Raw genomic sequence first — 24,955 nt, forward strand, 5'->3', positions numbered from 1 at the left:
CTTTCAAGCGAGGATGATGAGGTGGAAGAGGAAAGGCAGGGAGGTTACCCGGAAAAATAATCGGTTTGCTACCCTACACAGGGGAAAAATGGTGAGGGGATAAACAAATGAAAGAGAAAGGGGAGTAACAGAAAATTGAAGCCACTCTAAAAAGTCAGTGTTCGGTCAAGTCACAGCCTATCGTGCAGGCCAGAAGTTCGCAAGAAGCGGAGCAGTGCCTTGATTTGCATGCAAGTCTCTGGGCACAGACATTTTGTATCAGACAAAGAGATATTTTCACCTGCAGTACATTTTTTGACGCCACTACAAATCATGTTCTTGCATCCCTGTAGTATTGACAATAAAAAAACATTTACTCGTCAACAAATTCTTCAGAAGGAAACACGACGTTTCGGGGCCCGTACGGGTTTATTGATCACATAGGGCGCTGCATGGAACGACAGTGGCTTACATACGCTTAAAATTGCGTATTGAGCGCTTGCACGTTTCTGGCAGATTACCACGTGTTCTTTTATGAGCATGCTTTGTACAATGCGAAGAGATCGGAAGAGGGCGGAGTGGGTGAGGGAACAAACGCGGGTTAATGACGTCTTAATTGAAATCAAGATGAAGAAATGGGCTTGGGCAGGGCATGTAATGCGAAGGCAAGATAACCGCTGGTCCTTAAGGGTAACGGAGTGGATTCCAAGAGAAAGCAAACGTAGCAGGGGACGGCAGAAAGTTAGGTGGGCGGATGAGATTAAGAAGTTTGCGGGGATACAGTGGCGGCAAGTGACAAAAGACAGGGTTAAATGGAGAGACATGGGAGAAGCCTTTGCCCTGCAGTGGGTGTCGTCAGGCTGATGATGATGTACAATGCATATAGAGTGATTCTAAATGGAGACGCGATGATAAATCGTTCTCTGTAGCAATGATAGATGCTTCGCCCCAATCAGTGGGGTATCCTGTTGATGCGTTGTGCTCCGCAAAAGCGTCAGACGCAGAAGGGCCGTTCAAGACGTGATTCGACCCTTGAACCTTGGTGTGAAGTTTCCAGTTTCGCCATTGTAGGCAGCGTCACAGGCCTCACACGCTATCTTGTACACCACGCCAGGGTATCGTGAGCGATCTAGACAGTCCTTAATTGGGACCAGCTGCTGTTTTAACTTCCTGGTAGGCTTATGAAAAATGTGCGCCCCATAGCCTTTAAAAATCCATGGAAGTGCCTCGTTCACTCCATCAGCGTAGATAATACTTGCACGCTTGGTTTCTGCGTTTTTCTGTTTTTGGCCAAGTTTGGATGCTTGGGCGGAGTGTTCTTGGCTTTTGAGAGTGTTCTTGCCCTTTCCAGACTTGACCAAGAACAGAAAAACGCAGAAGCCAAGCGTGCAAGTGTTATCTACTCTGCTGGAGTGAGCAAGGCACTTCCATGCATTTTTAAAGTCTTTTGGGCCCACATTTCTCATAAGCCTATTAGGAAGGTAAAATAGCAGCTAGTCCGAGTTAAAGACCGTCTAGATCGCTGAAGATATCCTGGCGTGGTGTACAAGATACCATGTCAAGGCTTTGACGCTCCCTACAATGGCGAAACTGCGAACTTCAGAGTAAGGCTCAAGGTGCACAACAATCACGTCATGAAAGGCCGCTCTGCATCTAATTATTTGGCGGAAGATAACGCATTAACAGAACAGAGATTCATTGGAACGTAGCATCCATCATTGCCACAGAGAACAACTTGTAATCGGGCCTCCTTTTGGAATCGTTCTATATACATAGCACACCGTATGCTCTTAACAGAACACATGGCAATCCGCCAAGAATCTACAGTCGCTCACTACGAAATTTTAACCGCATATAAGTCGCTGTCGTTCCATGCGGAGCCCGAAACGTAGTGTTTCCTTCTGTAGAATTTGTTGGCGAGTATACCTTTGTTATTTCCACTATGTTCTCTCCTAGCTAGACGGTATTCCGTCAAACTCTGGACTATAGTTCCTGTAGTATATTGCATTTTCCTTCCTTCTCCGCCTACGTTAACGCTAACATAAAGCGAAATCCATAAAAACCTTAAGTCTGCCATGTACGCGATGACAGGCGCTTGGCAGAAATCATTGGCTTATATAACGTGGTTTTGCGGTTACATCTGGCGCAGCAATATTTCTTGTGACATGAAATATTTCATGCGTGCCGTGTATTTTGTAACACCGCCTAATAGAACGGGAGCACAGTACCTTTAGCAAACTATAAAAATCGTATTCCTCGCCGAGATACTCGCAACGTAAGGTCAAGCGCTTTTCGCTTTCCAAACAACTGTTCGGAGAGTTTTAAGAATATGTTCACGCCATCAAGTTTTCTCCTTCATTATTTCATACTCTGAATTTGTCACTTGGTTACTTTCCGTATAAATTTTACAGCAAAAGCTGTGACATAAAGGATTCCGCACTGTATTCCGTGGCAGGCACTATAAACTCCCACGTAGACCGCAGGAGGCCAAGTGTCATCATGTGACCGGCCTCATATACGTACATACATACATACATACATACATACATACATACATACATACATACATACATACATACATACATACATACATACATACATACATCCCGGCCGCGGCGGCTGAATTTCTTTGGAGGAGAAATTCGAGGCCCGTGTACTGTGCGATGTCAGTGCACGTTAAAGAACCCCAGGTGGTCGAAATTTCCGGAGCCCTCCACTACGGCGTCTCTCATAGCCTTAGTCGCTTTGGGACGTTAAACCCCATAAACCAAACCAAACCATACATACATACACATATTCTTTATTTCTCTAAAAGAGAAAAAGGCCCCTGGGCAAAAAGCTACTTCAGAGTAGCTTGACTAGGCCCGGGGCCCATTACAAGGCAGCAGGGCATATAGAATTCGGACATAATAAAGCACAGCATCAATTTGACTAAGCACTGCAATTTCGAACGCAAAAAAGGACGAAACTTATAAGGGGTTGTTTTTTTTTACCAGTTAAATCAAATTGAACATGACACAATATAACAGGCAAGAAGAACAATAAATGAAATCAAAATCAGACATCTAGAACAGAACGCTACTAAATATTTCTAAGCGACAGACATAAGTACAAAATATGATGTTCACTATGAGATAATAGAAATAGGGAAGTAGAACTTTCTGTTTGTGGAGAGACACTGTGAGGATGTACAAGCATGTACACAAAACAATAGTTAAGAGAAAAAACTGTCATCATCCATACGACTTAGAAAATTTTTGATAAAAACATTTATTTTACAGCCGGCATTCCCACACCACCATTCATTTGAATTAAGTGTGTTAGGAACTAGGAAGCGCATCGTTTGCCTCCCATAGTTTGTGCGAGTCTGAGGTACCGACCATTGGTTTATTTGACGTGTATATCTGGGTGGGTATATTTTTTGTAAGGATGCAAGTTTGAGGAGGAATTTACTGCGGTGGGAGGTCGTGGATTTCATAAGAAGCAGGACGTTGTACTCTAACATTTTGTTTCCTGGTAGAATATTGTATAGGATAAATAACGGTGGCGTATGTGTCATGTAATCAGCGGAGGAAATAATACGGATGGCCTTTTTCTGCAAGATGAGAATGTGGTTAATATGTGTACGGGCTGCGGTCCCCCAAACTAAGTGACAGTAGTTAATTTGAGAGTTAAATAATGCATGGTATATCAGTTTCTTAATTGCTAAGGGTAGAATATCGCGACACCGACAGATGACACCTACAGTTTTTGCTAAGTTATTTGTAAGATATTGAATATGGTCAGACCACTTAAGATGTTCGTCAAAGATGACTCTTAGATTTTTGTGTTTGGTGACGACTTCAATGCTATTTGTGACCAGAGTAAGTGACGTAAGTGCAGATACTGTGCGGTTTACTGGATGGAAGATTATTGGTTTAGATTTTGTGTTGTTGATTTTTAAGGAGTTCATACTGGACCAGTGCAGAACTTTTTCTAGAACAGCATTTCCTTTCTCAAGTAATTCATCTGCAGATAATCCCGAAAGGAACAAACTAGTATCGTCAGCATAAATTACAAATTTTGCCATATCTGTAATCTGTGCCAGGTCATTAATATATAAAATGAAGAAAAAAGGACCCAGTATACTTCCCTGAGGTACACCACAGTTAATATGTTCAAAAGAAGAACAGAAGTCGTTAATGATAATGTTGAGGATTTTGCGGGGTCGCAGCGGAGCACCAGACAGAGACGACCAGCGTGGCAGGCTTCTAGTTCCGGACTCCCCGTGCCGGGCGTGCGCGCCCAGCACGCGCTGTTCATCTTTATTTTCCTCTAGCGCGGGAACGCCGATCTCAGCGCCAGCGCCGCCGGGCGCTACAGGGCCCCCCGCCTAGACGGAACGTCGGAATGTGCGCTCGGTAAAAGAAAAGAGAATAGAAGTGTCCAGTAAGTTCATGTCAGGAGCCGGGAAGAGCTGTCGGGTGGAGTGCGCGGGCTCAGGTGGACGAGCCTGGCTGCTGCGCAATGGGCGAATGATGCAGGGTGTCCAGCTGACAATGGACATCGGGGCAGGAGAGGCCATGAGTGGGCCGGCACCGACTGTAGTGCTGCCCGCTGGCACAAGTGTCATCAGTGGCGGAACGTTGCAGCAGATGCCGATGAGAATCTGACGCGCCGAGTACACGATCACAAGCACAGGAGCGGGCGAAACAGCTCCATGGACTGAATGCAGCTGTGCTGCGACAGCAGCAGCTGTAACAGTATTTGGCACAGATGTGACTGTTGACACAACGGTGAGAGCCGTGACGATGGTGGAGGAAGTTGCGGGGCTCATTGTCAGGTGCTTGGGTGAAGCGGGATCGACAGTCTGGAGCGGTTGGCCAGGCATGATGCGCGTGTGAGCATGGTCGGCTGTAGGTGGCTGCAAAAAGGTTGTTGCAGTGACAGGCCGTGCAGCTGAGACTGCGACATCAGATGGCTGGCTGGCAGCAAAAGACACAGGTGGTGGTTCGACAGTGGCTGCACTACTCGGTGTGGGTAGCTCGACCATGCGGTGCCGAAGGTGGCTCAAGTCAGGAACCAAAGCAGACGCTTGCTGCGGCGGTGTCGAGCTGCCAGGGTCAGAATTCGAGAAGCGGTTGACCGTACTGAGGGCTTTGGGTGGGGCCTCGTGGGCAGGCGGTGTGGTCGCCAGGTTAGTGGGGCTGGTATGTGGCATATGCTGCGGTGGCGGCGTCAAGCTCACAGCAGAGGCCTGCAGAGCTGTTGGCGGTAGTGACGCGGTAGATGGAGATGCCGGAAGCCTCGGCACGGCTGCTGCCGCAGAGTCGTCTTTGGCTGCAGGAGGCTCTGGCGACAACGCCACTGAAGCGCAAAGAGGCAGGGCCAGAGACGCGGGTACGATAGTAGTGGGAGAAGGACGCGAGGCGAAGCTCGTGCGGATCCCACCTGGTGTGGCGTCGAGAGAGACAGCCGGGCTGGAGACGCTGGACGGGAGTGGCGGCGATACGGCGAGGGGCTGCTGAGGCGGGCCGGATTCTGATGAAGGCTGCGTGGGCGCGAGCGAGGCCGGTGCAGGGCCAGAGGCTGGCGGCGGCGAAAACGGGTCCGCTGGGTCGTAGAGCGGCGGCGGAACGTAGTAGGCGCCGAAGTACGCCAAGACGGCCGCACGCAGCTCATCGTATGGCCGGCCGCCGAAAGCAGAGTAGGTGAGCCGACGCAGGAGGTCGGGTGGGAGGATGTCACAAAGGACTTCGTGTTTGAACGGCTGGATGGTGATGCCGTTCAGGTACATCGCAGCCTCCAGTTGGGCGAACCACCCGCCGACGCCTGCAGGCCGGAACGCCGGGAGCGGCGGGTCGAAACTTGGGTGCTGCCAGTACGCCATGCTGGAACGCCGCTGCGATAGAAGGCACGGTTCGCCAGGTCACCACTGTTGAGGATTTTGCGGGGTCGCAGCGGAGCACCAGACAGAGACGACCAGCGTGGCAGGCTTCTAGTTCGGGACTCCCCGTGCCGGGCGTGCGCGCCCAGCACGCGCTGTTCATCTTTATTTTCCTCTGGCGCGGGAACGCCGATCTCAGCGCCAGCGCCGCCGGGCGCTACAATAATACACTGTTGACGTTTATCAAGATAAGATGCCATCAGCTGTAATGCACTTCCCCTGACTCCATACTTTTCCAATTTGTCTTGTAGGATATGATGATTAATGCAGTCAAAGGCTTTGCTGAAATCAATAAATATGCCTAAGGTTAATAGTTTTTCTTCTATATTTTGTAGAATGAGTTCTTTTTGAGTCAGCAGAGCAGATTCAGTTGATAGGCCTGGTGGAAAACCAAACTGGGAATCATCTATAAGGGAGTGTTGATTAGAGAAACGTTCTAAACGCCTCAGTAAGATCTTTTCCAGTGGCTTTGAAAACACGGGTAGAATCGACACCGGGCGGTAGTTGCTCATGTCATGCTTCGAGCCACCTTTATGAAGAATAATAACATTCGCCTGCTTCATTTTATTTGGAAAAACACTGGTCGAAATGGATAGGTTAAAAATATGCGATAGACATGGTGCAAGAAGGTCGGCAATAAATTTAATTGGTTTAATAGTGAAACCCTCAGCGTCCAAGCTAGAGCTGTTTTTTAGTGCCATAAGCGTAGAGAAAACTTCAGATGGGTCAGTAGGCTGAAGAAACAATGAATTTCTCACTTGCTTTGCAATGCAGCAAGCCGCATCTTTATTGTAAGTAGTGTTTGGCAGGTTGATGAAGTATTGATTGAAGCGGTTTGCTAAGGCGGTACCCGTTACTGGCGATCCATCAATGACAAGTTCACCGATGTTCTCATTTATATTTGAGCTATTGATTACCTCATTCACAGCCCGCCACATTAGTTTCGGATTGTCGCGCCTATTTTCCTGGAACAATTGTTGATAATAGCCTTTTCGTGCCCTTCGTAGTTCCGTATTCAGTGAGTTCCGAAACTTTTTAAAAACAACTAAATCTTCTTTGTTCCTGCCCACCGCAAATTTTTGATAAAGTTTATCTTTTGTTTTAATCTTCTGGTAAAGTTCAGGGGTAATCCAAGGTTTCCTTAATTTTTTGTGTTTCCGCTTTGTTATCCACGGAAAATGGGAACAGTAGATACCCTTAAACTTTTCAATGGATGAATGGTATGCTTCGTTCACGCAGGTGTGATTATAAATATCTGACCAATCCATGTTCTGTATGGCTTGTCGAAACGAGATTAGGTTTTCATTATTGAATGACTCGAACTTTATCAAAGGATATGAATTACTCACACAACGGCGCATCTTTACGGATACAAAAATCGGACAGTGGTCACTAATATCACATGACAAAGTGCCAGCAGAATGAACGCTGATACCAACATTAACTATGAAAAGGTCAATGATGCTTAAGCTAGATGGCGTAATTCTTGTTGGAGAAGAGATCACATTAGTAAATCCATTCGATTCAATTATGCTTGAACATGCTAATGATACTGGGCTCTTCTCATTCATATTAATATTGAAATCTCCACCCATAACTAAGCTGTATTGGTTTAAAGAGCAGAATTCTAGAAGATGGTTTAGATTTTGGCAAAAGAGATCATAGTTTCCACTAGGAGGCCGGTACACTACAGATATTATGTATTTTTTATGACGTAATGTTAGTATTTCATAGTTTTCTGTCGAGGCTGAAAGTTCTGCAATGAGTTCACATTTATAAGAAGCTTTTACATAAATGGCCACGCCCCCTCCTCGTGACAGCCTGTTTAAGTAGAAAAGTGAAAAGAGTCTAAATGAATAAAGTCGCTTTCTTGTTGACACCAAGTCTCAGTGAACATATAGCAATCAAAACATTCCGGGAGGTCATTCAGGAGGCCATCAATCATCTCATGTTTGTATTTCATTGAACGAATGTTAAGATGTAACGCTGTGAAAGAATCCTTTTCATGTACATAGGCCCTTAGCGTATCAGGCAGGACACGATCGAGGTAGGTTTTTGCTGGCGTGATGCACTGCACTGTGTTATCAGGCATCTTGTTATCAAGTTTCATCATGTCAGCGCAAACGGCAACGATTTTCAGCGCTCAGTTTCCTTGTGAATTCGTCATTCTTTGAATGTCCTCATTGCATGTAATCTTGATGACCGAAGAAGTGTCTGTTTGTCGGGCAAAAATTTTTCCATTGCGCACCCAGACGTGCTTCCATTTCACTTCGCGTTTGCGCGCAGTGGCTTTACCAAGTAGGCGTTTTAGTTCTGGGCATAAGTGCTCGTTCACGAACACTGATTCCTCTGTGTCAAACCCAATGTCTTTCCCAACTAGTCGTATTTGGCGAGCTTTGTCAAGAAAGCTGTCACGAGTCTGCCTGCGGGTGAACTGCACAAGTATGTTTTTGACAGAGCAGTCCTTTGCCAATGGGACACGATGAGCAACCTCGATACCAGAAGGATCGAAAGGAAGGTTCAGCTTGCTGGCAATTTTGGTTACAATGTCAGAAATGTTTTCAGATGAACTGTATGGGACGCCTTTGATTTCTTTATTTGCATTGTGGGAATACTGTTCCATGTTTACAATTCGATTTTCATGGGCTTTCACTTGGTGTTCAAGGTCACTACATCGTGCTTCAAGTTTCTGGTTGGCTTCTTTCAGGGCCTTGTTGTCAGCCCGCATTTCCTCATATCCTTCGCTTATATAGCTCAGGGTCGCCTTGATCTCTCTCATTTCTTTTCTGAAGTCCCTGTCAAAAGTGTCCTTGAACTCCTTCAGTTCAGACCGAATCTCCTGTTTTAATTCTTCCATAAGTGCGGCAATTTCCTTAGGCATCGCTGAGTACAGGAAGCAATACAATACAGGAAACACTGGCAGCACTGGCAGCAGCAGCAACAGCTAGAACTCAGTAACCAAAATATAAAACGCTAAGATTCAGCACCAACCTGCGTAGAAGGTTCGCAGAGAAAACTGTGAGCAGTTGATTTTCGCTGTCGCCGCTGCTGCCAAGTGACCGTCGCTCGTTTTTCCGGTGGTTTTATAGCATTGCTGTTAGTGGCACAGCCAATCCCGTCGATGATAGCTTGATGCCGTAGGCCCGCAGCGGCGCTTGTGTAGGGGGCGGCTGGCGTAGCACTGGTGTAGCACTGGCGATGTTATCAAGCGTAGCGCAGCTTCAGTTTCCCAGGTTGAACTGCGTAGAAGGTTCGCAGAGAAAACTGTGAGCAGTTGATTTTCGCTGTCGCCGCTGCTGCCAAGTGACCATCTATGTCACTGCCGCAAGGCACGGGACCCTGCGCTAATTGCAACCCGTATAGTTGCCCAAGTTGCACAACGTGTCTGATAAAACACTTTACTATGGGTCTCGGTCTTTAGCAAGAGACAGTCTCGCTGAGTTCAACGCGTCACGCAGCAGACCAGAAACCTGGGGACTTTTTCAAGAGCGTTTTACTTAAACTTCGCTGTTTTCGTAAGCCTACCATCTTTCCGAAAATAGATCATTTAAGAGCATTTTACAACACTTTTCCTCGCTAAATAAGCCCACTTATCTTCAGAAATACATCAAAGCGTCCAGACTGAGTGCGACCGTATCTCCATGTTGCGGTGCTGTGAGCGTCATAACTCCGGAAGAAAAGGAGAATGATGTCGTGAGAAGGGAGTACTTGAGGCTTGACTCTCTAGAAACATATATTCATTGTTCTTTGAATCCTTTATTTTTGGTTTAAATCGTGTTTCATCCCCACAGACTGAAAACTATTGCTTTATTCGTACGTCATGCGCGCTGGTTGGTATTCGCATGTCGCGGGCTTGGACTTCTTCGGTCATCCCTTCGTGTGCCGCCGCGGTGGCACAGTGGCTATGGTGCTCGGCTGCTGACCCGAAAGACGCGGGTTCGATCCCGGCCGGGGCGGTTGAATTTCTTTGGAGGAGAAATTCTAGAGGCCCGTGTACTGTGCGATGTCAGTGCACGTTAAAGAACCCCAGGTGGTCGAAATTTCCGGAGCCCTCCACTACGGCGTCTCTCATAGCCTTAGTCGCTTTGGGACGTTAAACCCCATAAACCAAACCAAACCTTCGGTAAATATCCTAAACCTAAATATGCCGCTAAGAAAATCGTATTGAGATGGGCATTATTAAGCGCACAGTGTGACTTGTTGACACGCGTGATATCTTGGGCAGGCTCCTACTGACTCCCGGAATTGCTGATATCCACTGAAAGCACCCATGGTTTTGTATTTCTATTTCTAACCACGGGTTCCTCAAGTAGCAGGTAGAGCGATTGTGGTGCAACGGCGCTTTTGGCCTGATCCCCTTTCAGCTGAATTCTAAGGCAACGCTGTCGTATACTCTCGACTACAGTATTTAGTTTTGTAAAAAAATAAATTCCTTATTCCTGGACACAGCGAATATATTGTTTCTTGCCGACTTCTATGCAGTGTTGCTCTGCATTTCTTGACCTTTTTAGCTGCACTCTTTATGATTTCTAGATTTCTTTTTATGACATACGCTACGCCACGATATCTGTGAGTAATCAGCGGGAGCAGCAACTGGAGACATACCCGATCGTTATAACAGAAGACACCTAGTCGCAGGAAAAATTGATATTCATATTCAAATCATTCTTAGCAGTTGTGAGCTAAAATGGCTAAAGGCTGAGAACGTGTGACGGAACTAAAAGCACAAGCTGACTCACATTATATTTTATTCAGAAGGTCATACAGAAACGTTAGAAGGACGGTTTTTTAGTGGAGAACAGTTGCAAAATAAGGAGCTCTCTGTTATTGAGACCACTTAGCAACTAGCGAAACTGTGGCGAACTGAGCAATGGGTGAAGCAGGCGAATAACTTAAATGTTTCCGCATTCATTCGTCAGCAACATAAATTTTGCGGTTGTTCAGTAGGATCTATGGTTCTTCGTCGTCGTCATCTTTTCTCGCTTCCTAACATTTTCATACTCTGCATACTTGACCTTCTGTTCCTGCTTATTTCTTTCTCTTGCACGCCTATGGTGTCTTACATTTTCTACATCTTATGAATAAAAGATGGCTGTGAGTCAGTGCCTTTCATCTTTTGCTTCAGTTTGCTTCTCTCGTTTACACTGGCAATTTATGATGAGTCCTCATTTCGCTCTTCTCTTAAACTCCATTCTTAGTCAGCTTACGAATACTATGCTTGGGACTGTAACGAACAGTCTTGCAAAGTAAAAGTGCACAGCTTTCCGAAAAATCAATGAAAAGCTGAACTCTGAAAGTATAGACGTCAAATCAAATACGAGTGCATATTTAGTAAGGAGCATATCCCGTAAAAAAATAGGTTCTTGTTTGGTTGATATTCTGACCAAAGTCAGAATTCTTATAAACGGCGTATTCCATCAGTTCAGCTAGATAGGCACGATGAAGAACGTTTTCCTCAATCAGTAGGTGTGTTATTGAATTTAGGGAATCCAGATGCTCACTGGGAAAGGGTGGCACGTTAGTACGATGAACAGATTACAATACAGGCTCTCCACGTTATCAAACGCCTGAAAGTATTAGTTGAAAATTGAAGGAATACAATCGTCGCAGACATAGCATACTCGACCGCACACAACTTATGAGTGTTTCGCGACCCAAAAAACACCAAGCATTGTGGCAAGGATCAAACTTTTCGGCAATAAACCAGTCAGAGCGAGTGAAAAGAACAGAAGGAAGGAATGCGTGCTGTTACCGGTGTTCTTTTTTCTTTCGACAGTTTATGAACAACTTCGGTGGATATGGAATTCAGCTTTACCGTTGCATCGTCTGCAAGTTTCTTCTAAAACTTAGAATGAACTATTCGTTTTAAGCCTCCGCAACCTTACGTACCTGTGGAAGATTTCCTTGCGATCTTCGGAAAGCTCGCGGAGAAGAGTGTCCACGTTGCGGAGTCGCAGGCGGAGGGAAGGCATTCCGCCGGACGAGCGTGAAATTCGCTGTACAATCAAGTACAGGAATTGTATTCGCTGTACCATCCAGTACAGCGAATACTGGATATTAAAAACATACCGCACAACATATGGTCATCAAACACTGCAAAATCAGTTGCCGAGGTTATTAAATAAATTCAACAGAGAAAGTGTAGTGAGAAATATATACATTTAAAGAAATCAGAAAAAACTACATGTCCAAATGATCATCCCTGATTGTCACTGACAGTCCGCAATTGCACTTCTTTTCCTGTTTCTTAATACTTGAGTTTGGTTCTACACCTATATCCTTTTCAACTGAATCATTTCTCCTTACACTAAGTGACCATGTTTACCTACCGGTTTTTTATTGCATTGTATCCATTCTATTTTCTCCTGACGAGTGAACTGTAATTTTGACTGTCTTTTCTTGCCTTTCTAGACTACAACCGCCTGTGCATTTTGCTCTTATTACTTCATAGAATTTGATCTATCATTGTTTCATGCCTTAACCCACGGTAATTTTATGTTCTATCCATCACGTTGTATGTTATGTTCTATGTTCTGTCTATTAATTTATGCCGTCAATCACAAAATTTCATGTTGTGTCCTGTCTAGAAAAATGGAATTTATTTATCAGGGTGTACTGTGAGCTGTACTGTGTATTGAATCTTTTTTGCATATAAGCATTGCCACTGTACCGTTGCCAAGTGCATGGGGCCCTGTGGCTCTGTCAAGCTGTCGTTTGTGACAGCTTTTACTGCCGGCCTCCAGTGTCGACCGTGTACCCTACGACACGAATAAGGAGATTATTATTATTTTTATTCTTATTACTACTCTTTGTGTTGTCTGTTACCGAGGTTAGCGGACCTCTATGACATTACAAACGACCAACTATTCCTATTTAAAGCGCTGCGGGCTTTGAATGAGATTACATGAAATTTCAACCGTGTGTACTCGAGGGGTCGTGTTGACGGCCTCAAAATGTGACCACAATACTGATTTGATATCAATAATAAAGATATAAAAAAAATCGAGTTGCTGCCACATCAGCGGCGACGAGGGAACAACAACTTGAAGTTTGTTCACAGCTTAATGTCTTCTGTGAGGTGAGTAATCTGCTGACACTTTATTGTAATATTTCTCGACACTGTGATTGAAAGGGTTAAAGATGCGCTGGCGTGTTTCACCATGCTCTAAGCAAAAATAAAACGCACAGCTGTTGCGCGCTTGCGGCGCCTCACATGTCACGCAGCGCATGATCTGATGTCATGAGCTGTCTAATTTATGACCGTCTGAAGAAAATGATCTATACAATTCGGCTATACAAAGAAAATGTGAACCCGTCTAGACTCGAGCCTCGGCCTTTAGCTCGTGGGAAATCTGAGGTCCAAGGTTTGATACAGCATCCACCTTTTGTAATTTGTGTAATATGGGAATATGCATCCTTGAGCGGCCCGCCGAAGAATCTCTCCAGACTTAGTGCGGTCTTAACTTTGTAATGTACGGCTACAGCTCGTCGTGTGTTGCCGGTCGCATTAATTAGGCTCAAAAATGATCTCTCTCAGCGGTCGGCACAATAACCTGTCAACGTGTGTGCGGTAGCAGCTGCCGGGCGACCTTAAATGGATAGCACGAACTGACACATGAGTCACGGGCGACAACAATTGTCGAGCAACACACCGGCGTCGCAGCATTTCAGACAAGGCAAAGTTGTGCTGAGTTAGTATCATCTCTTGTGAAAGCCCTTTCGGGTGCGGCTCATAAGTGCGTGGAGCTGAAGCGTAAGCTTTAGAGAGAACCGCCCTTACAAAATTAATTATGAGAATAAACTGGCGTTTAATTCAGTCTGCTCAATGGAACCATCTTCGTAATAAATTGACTTGCTCTTGAGGTTTTCTGCTGAGTTACCATAAGAAATTGCCCATCGCTTTGAATTTAAGCAAAATGCAGTGTTTCATTTCAGTCTGAGTTGCACTCTCTCGATAGGTTCTATCGAGTGGTAATGGAATGTAAATTGAGACCCTTCACTCAATATGCTAAGTGGACACAGCCTACACTCTGGTTGAAATAGGTAACCAGAACGTTATAAATTGTTTCTTTAGGTAAAAAGCACTAAAATATCCAGTCCGCACTACATGTAACCTTCCTGAAACATCACGCATGAATTCAAGCGATACGCTTTTAAGCTTCTGCAAGTCCAACAACGTATGCGCAACTTTCTCCTAAACAATATTGTACACCCCGAAACACGAGACTTTACAAAAATACTCCCTAAGCCAGCAGTCTGGAAGCAGCAAGTAACAAGTTGGTGGAGACGGCATTTTAATACAGCATAAATAAGTTACGCCCATAACGTCGCCTCCCTCAAACCTACGCGCTCATGTCGATATACTCGCTATGAAGGATGTTTTATCTACATTAGTGGTGAGGTGTTAATAATCTCGGGTTTGGAAAAGAATTTCACCGTCATTGACGTAATCTGTGGGTGGCCGAAAGTAAGAGTTTCAACTGCATAGTTCTGTTAGTTGAAGTGACTCCTTACTGCACTGACACCGAAAAAAAATGTAATTCGGTGCTGACGCTTCACACAGACATCTACATGTCTGGAACGTTTTTTGTTTTTCCTTTGCCCTAGGGTTTGAGTGCTTCAAATCAGTGTTTCATAAATACTGCTGAAACGTTATGCTGCAAACACTTCTGATCAGCTTTTTGTTGAGGGTTGCAGGAAAAATTATTCTTGGGAAAATAATTGCCGAACGAAATTATCTGAGATTCAACTGAGTCATAGGCGAATGACTTCTTGATTACAAAATTTAAATGAGCCTAGACTGACTAATAAGCAATTGCCAACGTCCTGACTCACGTCAGTAAAGAACGTTTCAGAGTCTGAATGAACGCGCTCAAAACTGGACAGTGGACACTGAATGGGCATTTTTGTAAGGGCGATGCATGAAGGTCACATTCCCTCGGCCTAACGGCATCCATGCTACAGTAATATAGGTCCACCCAATTGACGACGCTTAGAGAATTCCCATGTCCTGCAACTGATTTAGGTTTACGAGGGCTTAATGTCCCGAAGCGACTCGGGCTATACGGGACGCCGTTGTGAAGGGCTCCGGAAATTTTGACCACCACAGATTATTTAACGTGCACTGATATCGCACAATACACGCGCCTCTAGAATTTCGCCTCCATCTTAATTCGACTGCCACGGCCAGGATCCAACCCACGTCTTCAGGCTCAGCACCCGAGCGCCATAACCACATAGCCACCGCGGCGGTTCGTGCAGATGGAAAACAAGATAGCCTCAGCAGCGCTGTACTTCTTTCTTGTGCTTAGCAACCTCAGAGCATAAGATATTGAGCTCTTCTTTTATCCTTTTTTTAAAAATACATATTAAGGCCAGGTTTCTCATTCCTGCGATGTCGTTGTCGGCGGCATAACATGGTGCGTGATGGTGTGCACGTCCAACCCTACAGCATTCATAGAAATGTGTGAAAAATTGCAAGCACATCCAGAGAAAATTTCATTTATCATGCCGAGAATATCTTTTTAAGGAAAAAGATGATTTTCTGTTCTTACACCAGCTACACTAGAACTGCTGGTAGTATGTCCCTCCGCCGTAAAAACAATAGTTTTTAAAATGCATGCTACTCATTACATATGAGTTTGGGTATTTCAAAAACAAAACAACGATTACAGGCAATTTTTTTCGTTCATTTATACGCGTTGAGTGCTCTGCGTGCCATTGTTTTCTTGCAGTCCGGCATTCTCAAAGTTGGTCGACCTCGTTTCACTGCTGGTTTTGCCGATCGGACTATTTCCGAAATATGGGAAGATCTACACAATACTAATGTCTGGCATAAAAAATGTCTCGTAGATTTCTGTTCTGCGACTGTCTTGTTCCCTGCTGATACTGCTATTCTGTATTGTAGGGCCGACCCTGCCCCAGAGAAACAATCGCCGCCGGCCGCTGGAGAGCACTCTGTGCATAAGAGCACGTGTCTGCACTTGTCGTTGTGGTCTTTATCTTTAATTGGCTATTTCGCCCGTGCACACGAATGCACTCAATGACGCGGCTGATTAAGAAAGGCCCCAACCGTTGGTTCTTGGGCTGAGACGGGTGGAAGTGTGTGCGCGCTCTTGTAAAAAGAGCGAAGGTGATAGCAATCTGAAAGACAATACGAAAGGGCGTGGCGCATTGGGCACGTTTCCGCGCCTTTGGCTGCATTAAAACAGTAGGCAAGCACCGCCGCAGGTGTATTCGAGGAGTGCTGTTGTTTTTGAAACTGTACTAAAACCTGTTGATGCTCACGACGACGCTTGCCTCCAGGTTTAGAGCATCTACAGGCGTGCGACCCATCGGCAGCGGCGCGCATACGCGACTTTCGCTTCATAATGCACGCACCTATACGTCCGCTAAGAAGTGGACAAAAATCATGCTAAAAGAGAACGTGGAGAATTCTAATTAGCGAGAAGACCATTGCTTGTCGGCTGCCGTATGTATGCTCAGTAAAGGTTGCAGTTTGAGACCCAGCCTTGGTGCCTCAGATAACGGCTAGAGAATATTTCTTGATCTTAATATCAATATTGAAGCGGAAAGCTTCACTAAGCGCGTCAGAGCCGAGCTTCGCGTGAGCCGCAGCCGTCGCCGCCGCCAACTCCTTCGCCTGACCTTTCTGCGCAGCCGCGCGCTACTGCGCATGTGCGTCGCCTCCTCGCTGTCGCTACAACTGCGCGCTTCGCCTCCTCGCCCACCGTTTGACATTTCGTTGCAGCCGCGTGTTGCCCGCGTCGCAGCCGGCAACAAGACAACAAGGCAAGCAAGACAATGTGTCCAACAATAATAAATAAATAAGTTTATTACTGTTGCTTCTCTGTCTAACTGGTAACATACGCCATTGAGTAACCAAGTCTGCGCCTACCGATAAACAATGTACACAATACCAGCTACGCTACGAAGCATAACCATGACGTCAAACCAAGCATAACTGAAGCTCTTCGCGCGTATATCCAGGCTCAACCAAAGCTAAGCCACTGCCTAATTTTTTTAACCATACTTTATTACATGCACCGCCCCCAATAAAATTAAGAGATTGCAAATTATACGGTAGTGTGTGTAGTATTACCGTACATAAATGCCTAGGTGACGCACCTGATGAAGGCTACAAAATATTCTCCTCGCCAAAGCCTGAGGCATTTGCAGGTTTTTAAAATGGTCACTCTTTTCTCTAAATTTACAGGGAGCTGTTATATGCGCGTATATATTAGTTATTCTAGTAATATATTTTCTGTTCATTATGGGACTGAGAGGGTTTAGAGATTTTTATACATTAATCGTAAACCTGTACTTTCCTGCCAGGTCAGCCACAGGGGTTTCTGATATCTGGGAGCGGCACCAAGTAGGATCCTCCAAGAGCAAGGACTGCCTGGCACGAAGAGTGTGTACACGAATAATGTCCCTTCAGAGCTCTGTAGCTGAAATGTATACTTTGCTGTTTTCTTCAAATAAAAGCTTTTCACAGAACGTCTGTAAGGCATTACCCACATTAATGGCCTGCTGTCACGAAATGTTTTTCGCACTAAAAATTGATTACAGTCTAGGAGTTGAAAATTAGTTTTTGAGAAGAGAGTTCGGCACCTAAGCCGCACCGTCAGGGAAGGGAGGAAGGAGGGAACGAAAGTAGATAACTCATCCGTTGAGGTATGCTACGGCCTGATCAGACTTTCGAGGCGAACCGTCAATAGTCGCAAATGTGATGCGGAGTCGGCGCCTGCCCAGCGCTCGCTTCCTACACTCTGAATACTGGGCGCCCCGCCTAGCGTGAACCTCGTCAGAGATGGCAGTTAATGGTTCGCTCCTTTCGGAAAAGAAGCCGTGGTCGTGTGCGTGCGTTCAATTTGGCAGCGATTCAAGCGGCCCAGCTCGTGGACAGTCGAGGTGGTTGAATGTGTGGTGGGCGGGAGGACGGCGCACCCAACGGCTCTAGGGAGTTCAGCAGGTCGGGGCCACTTCCGGGCTAACACCACCGCGGTGGCTCAGTGGTTATAGCGCTCGACTGCTGACTGGAAAGACGTGGGTTCCATCCCGACCGCGGCGGTTATTTCGATGGAGGCGAAATTCTAGAAGCCCGTGTGCTGTGCGATGTCAGTGCACGTTAAAGAACCCCAGGTGGTAGAAATTTCCGGACCCTGTCACTATGGCGTCCCTCATAGCCCGAGGCACTTTGGGACGGTAAACCCACACAAACCAAACCAAACTTCCGGGCCTACTTCGAGCCTAGAAAATGGCCGAAAGGGGCGCGTGTGATAGGTGCAGCTTCGCGATTAAAGGTGTGTTGGAATTTATGACATAGGAAAGAGGGGCGATTTTACGACGAGAGCCAAATATAGGAAGATGGAACTGAATTTTTAATGCGGAAACGCTAGTATGATACGAATTGTAACAAGGGCGACCCAAGGTTTCGAAAAATCCGCGAGCCATGCACCCCCGACACCCCACCGTGGCCGACCTCCCACCAACGTGGAAGTCCCTGTCTGTGTTTATACAAATTCTGCGCCGCCACCGCGGGCCTGCATGCTTGCTGCGTGAGTTTTCATGAATATTAGAGTAAAGCTAGTGTTCACGGAGTGCAGGCACACTTTGAGTTCGCGAGGTTTCTTCGCGAAGGAACCGCTCGAACGGAACCCTTTAGTAGTTTTCCAATAGGGGCAGAGAACGCGTTCGGCCCTTTTAAAATTGCTACACTCAGAAGTGGGTTTCACTCGCTACGCCCTGAAGCCGCTGAAATGAGTTCCAACGGCGAACCTCGGTACAACACCCATGGAGCAGCTCAGACGCGTCACGAGCAAGACGTCGTGTCCAGTGCATCCAGACCACAAGATGACGCTGACCAGATTGAAGAGAGCGGACGCATCCAAGAGCTCGACGATGCGCTGGACGAACTGCCCAGAATTCAATCAGAAGTGGAAAGTCTTGGCGCAACGGCGACACTTCCCCCAAAGCTGCCACCACCTACAAGGCAGCCCGACCTGAGGGCGAACGATTCTATGCAGGGGCGGTACACGCACGCATTCTCGACCATTAATCGGCTGATGGAACGGATATCTACGCCGGCACCGTCAACAATTCAAGCGAGTCTTGACCCATCAAACACAACTTGCGGATTTCCTGGAGATGACATCTATGTTGCCGCTGAAGAATGGCTGCGAGAATTCACGCAGGTTACTGACGTGGCTAATTGGTAAGATCAACAAAAACTAACTGTCATCCGTGTGCAGCTAAAAGGGCCTGTCGAAGATTGTCCTATATCAGCAGCAGGAAGGTGCGCGACCTGGCAAGGTTTCGGCGCTTGCTGCAGATTGGCGTTTGCCGTCACGGAAAGCCTTCCTTATTTATAGCGAAAAATGGCAGAACGGGTATAGCGTCATCACGAATATGTCCCCAAGTATGTACGCAAAAAAGTATGTGCACAAAATTGAAGTTAAGCGTCCCCAACGCCATCGTCGAAATCATCAGGTGCTTGTAGTCAGCGAAAATGAGCCTCGCGCTGCGTTCACGAGCTTTCACGAGCTACTTAAAACCATATGGTGATATAAGGAATTGCTCAAAGATGGGAGCTAGCGAAAACCCGATGTAGAAAATTCAGCAAACAACTGCATCTCACCAAGAGTTCGGAAAACCACGCACAGATCAACTTCAGTGCAAAGTAGTAAGTGAGAAGACCAGTGATCCGTGAGTAGGACACGCTGCTTTAATTGTCAAAAGCGAAGACGCATTGCGAGAGTGCCCTGAGCCCAGGCGCCCGCTGCATAGCACCAAGTGTGATCATGATGGGCAGAGTGGACGATCATGCCTCGAACAGACCAATCCGAAATCCGTAACGCACCTTGCAAACAGCACTGCCGCAAAGAAGGCGTAAAAGGAGGTTGTTGTTGACGGCGAAACATTGGTTGCGCTTTTGGACACGGGCGCAGATGTCATCCTAATTAAGTTAAGCTGCGCCGTGCGCCTCGGCAGGGAGCTCGCGGCCGTTCCCGGAGCCTCTATACGCGGTGTTGGCGGACAGCAGTCGGCACTTGGAGAATTGCACATGAGCATGCGCGTTAAAGACATTGACCTTCCAGTCGCAGGCTTTTACATCTCCTCTCAATCTGCGTTTGTTGAACCGGACATCATTATTGGCACTGACGACACTGACCTCCCAAATCTTTTCCATATGAGATATGCAGGCCGCTTTCAGCTCCTCGATCAGCGAGAGGCGGAAGACCTGGCAAGGCTTGTTGACGAATTGGCAGGTGAGAAAGACGTAATTTAATGCCAGGAAGGCGTCAGTATCCTTACGAGCACAGTGCAGTTCGTGTCGGTGTTCTCGTCACTTCAGCCAGCGGATGAGATCAGTGTTGCTGTGTCCAACTACAGTAAAGAAAACCTGCGCTTCAAAGAAGGGCGAACGCTTCCGCGCTTAACTGCTACCTGTGGTGATGCGGAACACGCAGGAAAAAGGTGGAGAGAGGACAGAGTGAGGTGAACTTCCAACTTTTTCTCGGCATTTTATTCCTGATTGCGTTCGTGCTGCTGATACGTATGGAACGCTACCAACTAGCCCGGCACATCGTGTTTTACGAGAAAGTGGCATGGATAGCCAAGTGAACGCTAAGCCCTCTAGATAAGTTATAGACGAAAGTCTACCAGGTTGTGATGCCAGCAGATGATCTAGAATGTCATCCGAATGATGTGTAATTGTGTTTGGACGATTTATTATTTGGTTCAGCCAAAAATTGAGACAGGTTTGAAGGAATTCACTATCGAGGTTAATTCTTAAACCGGGGAAGCAATATCGGACCAACTTATGGAAGGAAGTTGAAGTCGCCGAACAATATAAGAACGGATAATTAGGATAGAAAATTGTTTAGGGCACTGTGGAGGCCCAGGCTCATGTGCCAGTTTCGACTGGCTGGAGTTTTAGGAACATGGTCATAAGCTCAACTGTCTAAATGTGCTGTGTTGAAGTTATCCTGAAGCATTGAACGTTTCTGTCTGCTGACAACAGACAGAGCTGAAATGAATTAAAAGCAGCTTGGGTCTAGTAAGCGATGCTAAAAATCAAGTTTGCTGATATGGTGGCACAGACAAACGTGGCTTTTATTTAACTAGTGTATGCTTCACGAGCAATGACGAGACTGGGCGCCGCAGTACGAGAGATTTCATATCCTACTGAGGGATATTAATTCCCAAATTTCCAAAGCAAGTCTGATGAATGTCAGGAAAGGCTTCAGACAACAACGGCTAGGATGGGGAAACCATTAAAGCCAAGTTAGTTCTCTTTATTCCATCCTAATATTTTCGGTAATCTGAACCAGTTTAATTGGTGCTGCTGAGTTGCCTGTAGAATTTGATTGAATGATTGTGCTTGCAAACAGTGAGCGGACTTATTCACCCAGTGTGTTTGCAGTGCGCTATGCTTTTAGTAAATAAATTTATCGTAACTATAAAACTTTGAGATCTATGCAAGTGATTGCACCGTTTTTCTCCGCAAGCATGTTTTTCTCCGGAAGCATCATCATCCATCACTTCATAACGACCTTTTTTCTTTGCCTCCTTCCATTTTTGACCGCCGCGATCATCCCTTTAAAGTTGGACGTTTCACGTGCAGAACTTTTATCTATGCGCATTTATTCTTTCCACGCACAATATCTGACTGGAACACTCTGCCTTCACATATCGCAATCACCACTGATCCTGATAAATATTTTAAACTTATATCCTCAATAACTACTGCTTAACTCTTCGCATACATTGTTTTTTTATTTGTTCATGGCTTCCTTTTTTGCAGGGTTTGTTACTAAAAAGATTAATTGTACTAGTGTTCTGTTTGTATAATTTTAATACTGCAGTAATCTTCGTTCTTTGCCGCGCTGCCATTCTTTTGATTCTTTTGCTTACTTATGTCATCCAAAGTGTCTTATTTGTGCTTTTGTTGTTTGTTTTATATTTGTGGTTTTGTTTTATTCTGTTCAATTGCCTGTGCCCCCCCCCCCCCTATATAATACCCTCTCGAGGGCCTTTAGGGGTATTCTGTATAAATAAATAAATAAATATGTCAAATAAACTGAATAGAATAAAAGCGAACGAGTTTTTGAATCAAAACAACTAAATACACTAGTGCACCAGATACGGCCAACATACATTAATATTGCACTAGACAGTCCGCCATGCGTAACTCGCAAGGATTCAGAAGCTACCAAGCCACTAAAACCAAGTGATGCGATGGCAGTATTGCGGGAGCATGAATACTGTGAACAATTACAGGTAAATACGGCTGTGTCGCTGTACAAAAGTCATCGACATGTCAATAGCGAACACACCAGTTCAGTCAATTCTCGAGAAGGATTCAGTGTACATTCAATAAATTTTCACATCTCCTTTCATCAAAAATAGTGCTACGTTGGTATGAGCTCCAGTGATTCGTAGATATTTTACAGAAGGGCTACAGATTTGCGGCAAGCTGCATGAGTCCCTGTTCTGATAAGCTTCTTGTAAGAAAGCGGCTGGTAAGAATAAGAGGAATAATAATAGTGGAATACGAGGATCAAAAGCTCTAAGCTTCTGGATACCCGTTGTGGTACCTGTCGCGTCCACGGATTGCAGGCCGAGGAGTAAATTCTGTGCACTCCTCGCGGAAGCCATTTTTAAATTCAGTCCTTGAGTAGTGAGCTCCGCTGTTGCTTGCTCCCTCAAACTCTGGACGACGAAGATGCATGACTTCGTCTCCTGCTAATTTTCGCCGCGCGCTAGTCCAATACCTCCCCTATACAACGTTCTGAATGAGGTCCGGCTATCACGGGATTTTTCGTTGCCCTGGCTTTTCTTGCCTTTAGTTTTCGTGCAAGAAATTAGAGATAGGAATTATATTTTAGTAGTTACTAACTTCCTGTTCACGAGCAGTGCATGACGTCACTGCTGACTATGTGACTGAACGCACAAAGCTACTGCTATCGGCACAAAACTTTATTCTCTTCCCACGATCTAAGGCGTCGTTCGAGGATACAATGTTTGTTGGTTCATGTGAGAACTATCAGCTACATGATGTAATTACATCATGAGATGAAATTGTTTGTGTGCCCTGATTGTTTTGTAACTGTGTAAACAATCAGAACCGTCAATCCGTCACACTGCCGCTGACGTTTTTCTTCAGCTCGGCACGAAGCACTCGTTCTATTGAGGTCAATCTCTTTGTTTCCAGAAAAAGCAGACAGTCTCTTCCATGGCGACTGCTGCCTTCAACCGCACTTAATTTTTTTTTCTGCAGCTCTTACCTTTCCTTTACATTTACCTTCCTTTTCCTTTACCTTTCCTTACCTTCCCTCTATTACACCGCGCTTTCTATCTCTACCCTAATGCCTACGTTCTCCAAGCACGAACAGTTATGACAGAGCCTCCTTATTCTGAGCACGAGATGTCAGACTCCAAAGTAGTCTTTCTACGGCTGCACCGCTGCAACATCGTCAGATGTAGGACGGTTAGCAAGCAGGTTTTCTGATTTCTTGAGCATCTAATTTCGGCTGGAGACTGAAGCGACTGCAGCGCCTTTAGGCGCACGAAATTATGTCTGCTACGCGCCGCCTGGTCTGATTTGCCCAGCTACGACGGTGCTCCGTCTATATAGAACGGCGTGTCAGTGGACAGTGTCAAAGAGAGGCAATAATGATGAAAACAGTACTTCAGACACGGCGGCTTGGAGCTTCTGTGTGCGAACAACGCGCAGCTGCTGTTTATACCACGCAGCAGAGAGGCGACCACATAAGCATGAGGAAAGGAACATGTTCAGTAGTATCGCGGACTACTGAATCACACCTACACCGTTAGAAAACACTTCATGACCCCTTTGAAACTTGTATGTCTTATTGTTGTACGAATAAAAGTTCCCGCAGTATCTGTGCTACATGTTTTCAATGTGAGATCGTGCGTGCCGGCATTAATCCGTATTAGCGGATGAGATCTGTAGAATCTTGCATGTGTTTAAAGCGCAGAAACATTCTGCTAGTGTCGCAAAATGCTTTCGCCAAGGTTTATAAGCTTTGTTCATTCGTATTCCGGAAATGTTGTTACTTCAGGGTGCCTCTTTCCGATTCCTGACCGAAAACACCCGTGTACGTGAGCTCCCAGTCCAGGTTCAACAGCACATATTTTGGGGGGAAAAAAATATACAACTCCTGCAGCATCCTAAGAGGCATGCAGGAACATAGTCCTTTCAACATAGACTTCTACAGTTCTATTGCACCTGATTATGGCCATCAAAATTATATCACGCTCTCTTTCGGTACTCGTACGTCGATACACTTGTCTAGCCTTATCTTACATAGAACGTTCTTTGAGGAGCTTATTGAATTCTTGTCTAAAACGTACGACGCGGATGATACCGAGCTGGACTCTTCTCTTGCTTGCGGTATATTACAGATGACGCCGTGCCAGAACATGAGTTCTTCTGACAGAGGAAACAATAAAAAATCTTCGGTCACTGATTGCACGTCACGGCAATCAGGAAAGCAATATACCATCACTGGAATAAATTTTATTTATTTATTTATTTATTTATTTATTTATTTATTTATTTATTTATTTATTTATTTATTATCAATACCTCAAATGCCCCAGGAATGGGGTATTACATGAGGGGTGGGCTGAATGTGTCACTAATGGGAGATTGGATGGCAGCCTTGAAGTGCAGTGGACCGGAGTGGTGCACGGAGTCGAATGGCAGACTGTTCCAGTCTCGAGCAGTTTGCACGAAGAATGAGCGAAGATGAGCTGTAGTCTGTGCTGGGGGAGGGTAGACTGCTTCGGGATGGTTGGTACGGCTTGATAAGCGATGAGCTGGCAGGATAGCTGAAACATCAAGTTGGCTGTGATAAAATTTATGAAAGAGGCAGAGCCGGAAGATACAACGTCTGGACTCGAGATTAGTAAGATTAGCCTCAGATTTAAGTGCAGTGACGCTGGTGTGATACGAGTAGTCCGAAAAAATAAATCTAGCTGCGCGATTCTGGACTGATTCGAGGGTGTTTGAAAGGTTAG

General features: G+C 45.7%; 1 pseudogene; it reads left to right on the forward strand.

Annotated features, from left to right (window-relative positions):
- The first annotated feature begins 19,284 nt into the window (after positions 1-19,284).
- Positions 19,285-24,369, forward strand: LOC149369729 (uncharacterized; annotated as a pseudogene).
- The last annotated feature ends 586 nt before the right edge of the window (positions 24,370-24,955 follow it).

The sequence above is a fragment of the Amblyomma mixtum genome, chromosome 1 (assembly GCF_055824585.1).
Source record: "Amblyomma mixtum isolate Tamu chromosome 1, ASM5582458v1, whole genome shotgun sequence".
NCBI classification, from domain to species: domain Eukaryota; kingdom Metazoa; phylum Arthropoda; class Arachnida; order Ixodida; family Ixodidae; genus Amblyomma; species Amblyomma mixtum.